Source organism: Cajanus cajan, chromosome 11 (assembly GCF_000230855.2).
Source record: "Cajanus cajan strain Asha chromosome 11, NIPB_CcT2T_4, whole genome shotgun sequence".
NCBI lineage: Eukaryota > Viridiplantae > Streptophyta > Magnoliopsida > Fabales > Fabaceae > Cajanus > Cajanus cajan.
This window is the reverse complement of record NC_138527.1, coordinates 14,368,156-14,375,221: the sequence shown is the minus strand read 5'-3', so window position 1 is coordinate 14,375,221 and position 7,066 is coordinate 14,368,156. Positions and strand designations below refer to the sequence as shown.

Here is a 7,066-nt window from a genome sequence, read left to right as displayed (position 1 = left end):
TTTTTAAAATAAAAAATATATTTTTAATAATATAATTTTTAATTTTTATTTTTATTTTTGTAATGATAATTTTTTTTTCATTTCCCTCTCACTTATCTTTTGGTTTCCCTCTCTCTCCAAACCCTAAGCCCCTTCCTTCATTCCGCGAACCCAACCCCCTTCTTCCTCCGCCACATCACTCAAACCCTCCCCTCCTTCTCTCCCTCCGACTCCCTCGCCTTCCCCAACCAAGAGCTTTCCCAGACCGCCACCCCCCTCCCTTCGCGCCCTCTCCACACGCGCCACCACCTCCTCCCTCAACGACCCCAACCCCAACTGGTCCAACCGCCCCCCCAAGGAAACCATCCTCCTCGACGGCTATGCCTTCATCGAAGAGATGCGCCGCGAGGAAGGTCACGCCGCTGTGAACTGTTCAGTGGCAAAGCGGAAGAAACCATGCTATGTTCGCTTTTCTTTTTTTCTTTTTCTTATAGGTGAATGAAGTGATGGTTTTAATCTGTTGGTATTTTTAGAAGCTTGAATGGAATTTGTGACTTTAGCTTCGGTTTTCCGTTATTGTGTTGTGCAGATGAGTAATTTCACGAAGGAGGAGTTTGTGCATATTCTGCGTCAACAGAGCACTGGCTTTTCGAGGGGAAGCTCAAAATACAGGGGAGTTACTCTTCATAAACGCTATTTTACTTGGGTTGGTTTCGTTCGTGATGAATCAAAGTTCAGTTTTTAAGTTGGCCATGGTTTATTGCTTGCCTGCAGGTATATATATCTGGGGCTATTTGACAGCGAGTTAGAGGCTGCCACTAGTGCAAAAATAGCTTTTAAGTTGGCCATGGTTTATTGCTTGCCTGCAGGTATATACTTCTGAATTTAGGTTTATGCACCGGTGTGGGTTTGAATGTGGTTCTTGATTTCTGGAAGAGATGGAGAACGCAAACAAGTCGATAATAAGTCAAATGTTCCTCTTACGCAAATGTGTGTGCGTGTGTTTATTTTACTATTGGTTTCAACTTTCAAACACCTCACGGGATAAGTGAAGATAACTCTACTAGATGTTAATTCACCTTCCACGTAGAACCTTGCTAGAGAAGTGTTTGAAATTGAAGCAGGCCTATGGGTTTAAAATTGTTGATTGATGTCCTTAAGAATGTGGTGACTTATCGAAGTTAGGCTAAAAAATATTAAGATGTTTGCCTCCACGTCTCTTTCAGTGTTTTATTTTTAATATATTTATTTTAGCTCAAATATTGTCTTATGTTTTGCAGGTCTTTTCACTTCAAGATGGACCAGGGCATAATGTGTGCAGAAACTTAAGAGTTCCAATCACTGTCATTAGAACTTGTGATAAGCGCAACAACTCTGTAGACTGGCTAAAGTATGATTGTTGTTATAGTTTTTACTTCTGGACTAAGAGCATTTTGCATGGTTTTAATAATTGGAATGTCTAGAAATCTGAACCAACTATTTGGTAACTGATAAAATGACGGTCTGTTTAATCCTTTCAAGCTTTATATATCTTTTCTACTTTGTTGTTGATGCACCTTCTATAACTTCTGGTTTTTAGGTATACTGAAGTTAATCATCGGAAAATTGCAGTAAAATAATTTGTTTTTATATGGCTAGATTACAATATTGATTAATTCTCTATCCTTTACTCAGTTATGTTTATTTTCAGTTTGAGAAAAAAAATGTTATTTGATTCTCTTAATCATTACGTTCAGTTTGTCTTTTTAATGATGTGAATTAATCCTTATAATATTTGAACATTGAAAATAGTATATCTGAATTCACGTGAATTCACTTTGACTTGTTTCTTAATTTGTTGCCGACTAAGAAAATGCTATTGTTTTGATCGGATTAGCAAATTCTGATTGCAACTGATAAGAATTATTCTATCTTTTTTTTTTTTTCAGCTATGATGGTATAATTGTGAGCTCTCTGGAAGCCAAGGGTGCCTTTTCTTGGTATGATACTTGAGTTTTTTTAACCTGAATCCTTTCTGATTTTGCACCTATAATTTGTGTTTGAGGTTTTTTGTCATGAATATCCGTATTCAAGTAGCACATATGATTTTAGTTCTTACAGTTTTTTGCAGGAGCCTTTCAAGTCTATCCCTCTTATATGGATCCTTCATGAAAATGCTCTTGCTTATCGATCAAGGAAATATGCTGCTAATGGGCAGATTGAACTTTTTGAATGATTGGAGAAGAGTTTTTAATCGTTCAACAGTAGTTGTTTTTCCAAACTATGCCTTGCCGGTAATATGTATGGGACAAATTATTTATTTAATGTTTTTCCACTAATCTTACATATTTCCTTCAAATCATAATTTCAGGAATCATAGGAACGAATCAGGAAACTCAAGTTTTCTTTGGGAGAGAATGTTTTTAGGATGTTGGTTCCAGTGCAAAAGGTTGGCAGTATCATTGGTCGAAAGGGCAAGTTTATAAAAAAAATTACAGGAGAGAGTAAGGCGCGGATTAAAATTCTTGATGGCCCACCTGGAATCTCAGAAAGAGAAGTGAGTTTCAATTTCCCTGTTATTTTATGCAGTAAGGATGACATTGGATATATATCATTGTCTATTTGTCATGCTTATTTATTTGATCTCCTTGGTTCTTTGAATACAATTCGGTCTATTTTAACTTCCCTGTTTTTGATACTTTTTAGTTTTCATCATCTCTTATTTAGTATTTTTGAATTCTTTTTCTTTGATGATTTTGAAAGGTAATGGTTTCTGCAAAAGAAGAGCCAAATCGCCCCATACCGCCTGCTGTTGATGGTTTGTTAAGGTTCCATAAGCAAGTTATCAATGTAGACCGTGACCTTGGGGATAGCACTTTGGCTACTGCACGTTCAGTTGTTACCAGGCTTCTAGTGGCAGATACACAAGCAGGAAGCTTGATTGGGAAGCAGGGTGTAACCATAAATGCTTGATTTGAAAGTGAGACTTTTCTTTGACTTAATATGATTTTGCTTTCTGGTATCTTTCTGCAATCAACAGATCATTGCTAGTGTTGGCCTTGCTAGAAGACCATCATCTTGCATTTCTTATGAAGCACCTTTCTCTTCGTTGGCCTTTAGAGATGATGGTTGGATGCTGGCTGCTGGAACTAGCAATGGGCGTGTGGCATTCTATGATATTTGTTGTGCACAAATATGTTATATATGTATGATCCCAGATGGGGAAAGTAGGCATTATAATCTATACAAGATAATGCCTTCTTAGCAATTCCCCTAATGCTTTATATATGTATGATGCTGATAGCAAGGTACCTTATTTATGTTTGTTAATATGTATGATGTATAAAATTTATGAAGATCTCCCTTCCATAATTCATTGAACACTAGATTTATATATTTGTTGTGCACAAATATGTTAAGAAAAGGGGGTATTGGAATTTATGTTGATGAGTAACGTATAAATATTTACTAAGAAGGTTCTTTTGGTCTGTTATGACCTACAACTAATACATGTTTCCTAATTTTTTTTGCTCACTTGACTTGATCTTTTCATTTGACTAGTGATTCTAGATATGTAACTATGTTCTAATGAGACAGAGGGAGTACTGTGATTGGTGATATTTTGGCACAGAGTGAGGTTTTTAAACCTATAGTAGTGTGATTGCCGTGTTCTTGTTAATTTCTGGTCACATTGCGCTATATTGTATTTACTTGGATGTTTTTAAACACTAACTACATTGGATTTCTTTTAAGTGGCTTTGGTTATCCTTTTGAATTGGCTCTACTATCCCTTGCTTTTAATTTGATTCCCTGCTTTTTAGAATTGTTATATTTTGGGTTTCTGATTTCAATATTGCTTTAGCTGAACCTTATTTTGATATTTTTCTCTGGTAATCGATTACAAGAAATGGGTAATCGATTACCAGAGAACCATTTAATAAGTAAATTTCGAACATATGATGTCTGGTAATCGATTACATGTATAGGTAATCGATTACCAGACTCTTAAAAACAATGGTTTCCTCAGATTTAGTCATCAACAGTTAGTGAGGGATTCATCCCAGTTTGTGACGGATTTAATCCCTCACAAATTGCGAGGGATTTAATCCCTCGCAAATTGTGACGGATTCTACTTAATTAAAGTCATCACAGTTTGTGACGGATTTAATCCCTCACAAATTGCGAGGGATTTAATCCCTCGCAAATTGTGACGGATTCTACTTAATTAGAGTCATCACAGTTTGTGACGGATTTAATCCCTCACAAATTGCGAGGGATTTAATCCCTCACAAATTGCGACGAATTTTTATTAATTTCTAAACATTTATTGTTACAAATTAGTGACGGAAATTATATTGTTTGTGACGCCTTAATTCCGTCACTAATTGTGACGGAGAAAATAATCCGTCACTAAATATTTTGTGACGCCAAATTTTGTGACGGAATCATTTCCGTCACAAATTCCGTCACTAACTTATTTGTGACGGATTTTATGAAGTTTAGTGACGGATTTTTTCCCTCTCAAATTTTAATTTTTCTAGTAGTGTGATTAGAAGGCTTCTAGGAAGCCAACCTCATGAGTCCCATCTTTCACAAAGGGAGAACATTTTTCACACAAGGTGTAAAGTTTTAAACAATGCTTGTTCTCTCATTGTGGATAGTGGGTCTTGTTGCAACTGTTGTAGCACAAGGTTGGTGGAGAAGCTTGGTCTTACTATTATTCCTCATCCGAAACCATATCAACTTCATTGGATTAATGAAGATGGGGATATTAATGTTAATCAACAAGTGAAAGTCAAGTTCTCTATTGGTAACTATGAAGACCAAGTGGTTTGTGACATAGTTCCAATGGAAGCTTGCCATATTTTGTTGGGAAGGCCATGGCAATTTGACAAGAAAACCATGCACAATGGCCTTACCAATGAAATTACTTTCACTCATAAAGAAAAGAAATTTGTACTTCATCCTTTGTCTCCTTCACAAGTAATAGAGGATCAAGTACAAATGAAAAAGAAAAGAGAAGAAGAAAAAAAAAACTTGAATAAAAAAAAAAGAAAAGAAGGAAAAGAAGCATAAGTTTTCAAAGAAGGATGAAGAGAAATCTTTTTCAAAAGAAGGAATTCAACAAGAACCTTTAAAAGAAACTTTGATTGTTGAAAAACCTTCTTACACTCTTCTTTGTAAAGGTATGCTTCAGTGTCATAATTTAAGCATTGAACTTAGTTCTTTATCTCCTCAAGTTTCTCATTTATTAAAAGAATTTGATGATATATTCCCTAGTGAAGGTCCACAAGGCCTTCCTCCTTTTAGGGGTATAGAACATCAAATTGATTTTGTACCTGGGGCTAGTCTACCCAATAGACCAGCCTATAGGACAAATCCTCAAGAAACTAAGGAGATCGAGAATCAAGTCCATGAATTATTGAATAAGGGTTGGGTACAAAAGAGTTTGAGTCCCTGTGCTGTGCCTGTATTGTTAGTGCCCAAGAAAGATGGAAAATGGAGAATGTGTTGTGATTGTAGGGCCATTAACAATATCACAATCAAGTACAGGCACCCAATCCCTAGACTTGATGATATGCTTGATGAGTTACATGGTGCTTCCATATTTTCTAAAATTGATCTTAAAAGTGGTTATCACCAAATAAGAATTAAAAAGGGTGATGAGTGGAAAACTGCTTTTAAGACCAAATTTGGATTATATGAGTGGTTAGTTATGCCTTTTGGTTTAACTAATGCACCAAGTACATTCATGAGGCTTATGAATCATGTCTTGAGAGAATGTATAGGAAAATTTGTTGTTGTTTATTTTGATGACATATTAATCTATAGTAGGTCTCAAGATGATCATTTAGGACATCTTAGAGAAGTTATGATGATCCTTAGGGAAAACCAATTATTTGCCAATCTTGAAAAATGTACTTTTTGTGTGGATCATGTGGTTTTCCTAGGGTTCATTGTAAGGAAAAATGGGGTTCAAGTAGATCCCGAGAAAATTAAAGCCATTCAAGTGGCCCAAGCCTAAAAATGTTAGTGAAGTTAGGAGTTTTCATGGTTTAGCAAGTTTTTATAGAAGATTTGTACCTAACTTCTCTAGCATTGCTTCACCCTTGAATGAGCTTGTCAAAAAATATATTTTATTTGAATGGACTTCAAAGCATGACCAAGCATTTCAATTACTTAAAGATCAACTTACTAATGCACCCATTTTAGCTCTACCTAATTTTGAAAAGACTTTTGAGCTAGAATGTGATGCATCAGGAGTTGGCATAGGAGCTGTGTTATTGCAAGGAGGACACCCCATTGCATATTTTAGTGAAAAACTAAAAGGTGCCTCCCTCAATTACCCTACCTATGATAAGGAGTTGTATGCATTGGTTAGGGCTTTACAAACTTGGGAGCATTATCTTGTGTCCAAAGAGTTTGTCATCCATAGTGACCATGAGTCACTTAAATATTAAGAGGTCAAGGTAAATTAAATAAGAGACATGCCAAATGGTTAGAGTTTCTTGAACAATTTCCATATATTATTAAATTCAAGAAAGGAAAATCCAATGTTGTAGCTGATGCTTTATCTAGGAGACATACCTTGCTTGTGTCCCTAGGAACTCAAATTCTTGGATTTGATAATATTAGGGAATTGTATGAAGAAGATCTTGAATTCGGTGCTAATTATAAAAAATGTCAACAAAAAGCTTTTGATGGTTTCTATATGGCTGAGGGGTATTTATACAAAGAAGGAAGATTGTGTATACCCCAAGGATCCATTAGGAAACTATTAATTAAAGAGAGTCATGAAGGTGGGCTTATGGGGCACTTTGGTGTTGATAAAACCCTTAGTTTGCTAAAAGAAAAATTTTATTGGCCCCATATGCGAAAGGATGTCCAAAGGTATTGTTTTAGATGTTTAGCTTGTTTACAAGCTAAGTCTAAAGTAATGCCTCATGGAACATACACACCTTTGCCTGTTGCTTCTTCTCCTTGGGTGGATATTAGCATGGATTTTGTGCTAGGTTTACCTAGAACCCAAAGGGGAATGGATTCTATTTTTGTGGTAGTGGACCGTTTCAGTAAAATGGCTCATTTTATTCCATGCCACAAAGTAGAT

General features: G+C 35.9%; 1 long non-coding RNA gene across 1 annotated transcript; it reads left to right on the top strand.

The window, feature by feature from the left end:
* Window positions 1-262: 262 nt before the first annotated feature.
* On the top strand, window positions 263-3,832 carry LOC145953120 (uncharacterized). The gene is made up of 3 exons (XR_014430673.1): window positions 263-1,369; window positions 1,908-1,958; window positions 2,080-3,832. It is a non-coding gene; the product is annotated as an uncharacterized LOC145953120 (long non-coding RNA).
* The last annotated feature ends 3,234 nt before the right edge of the window (window positions 3,833-7,066 follow it).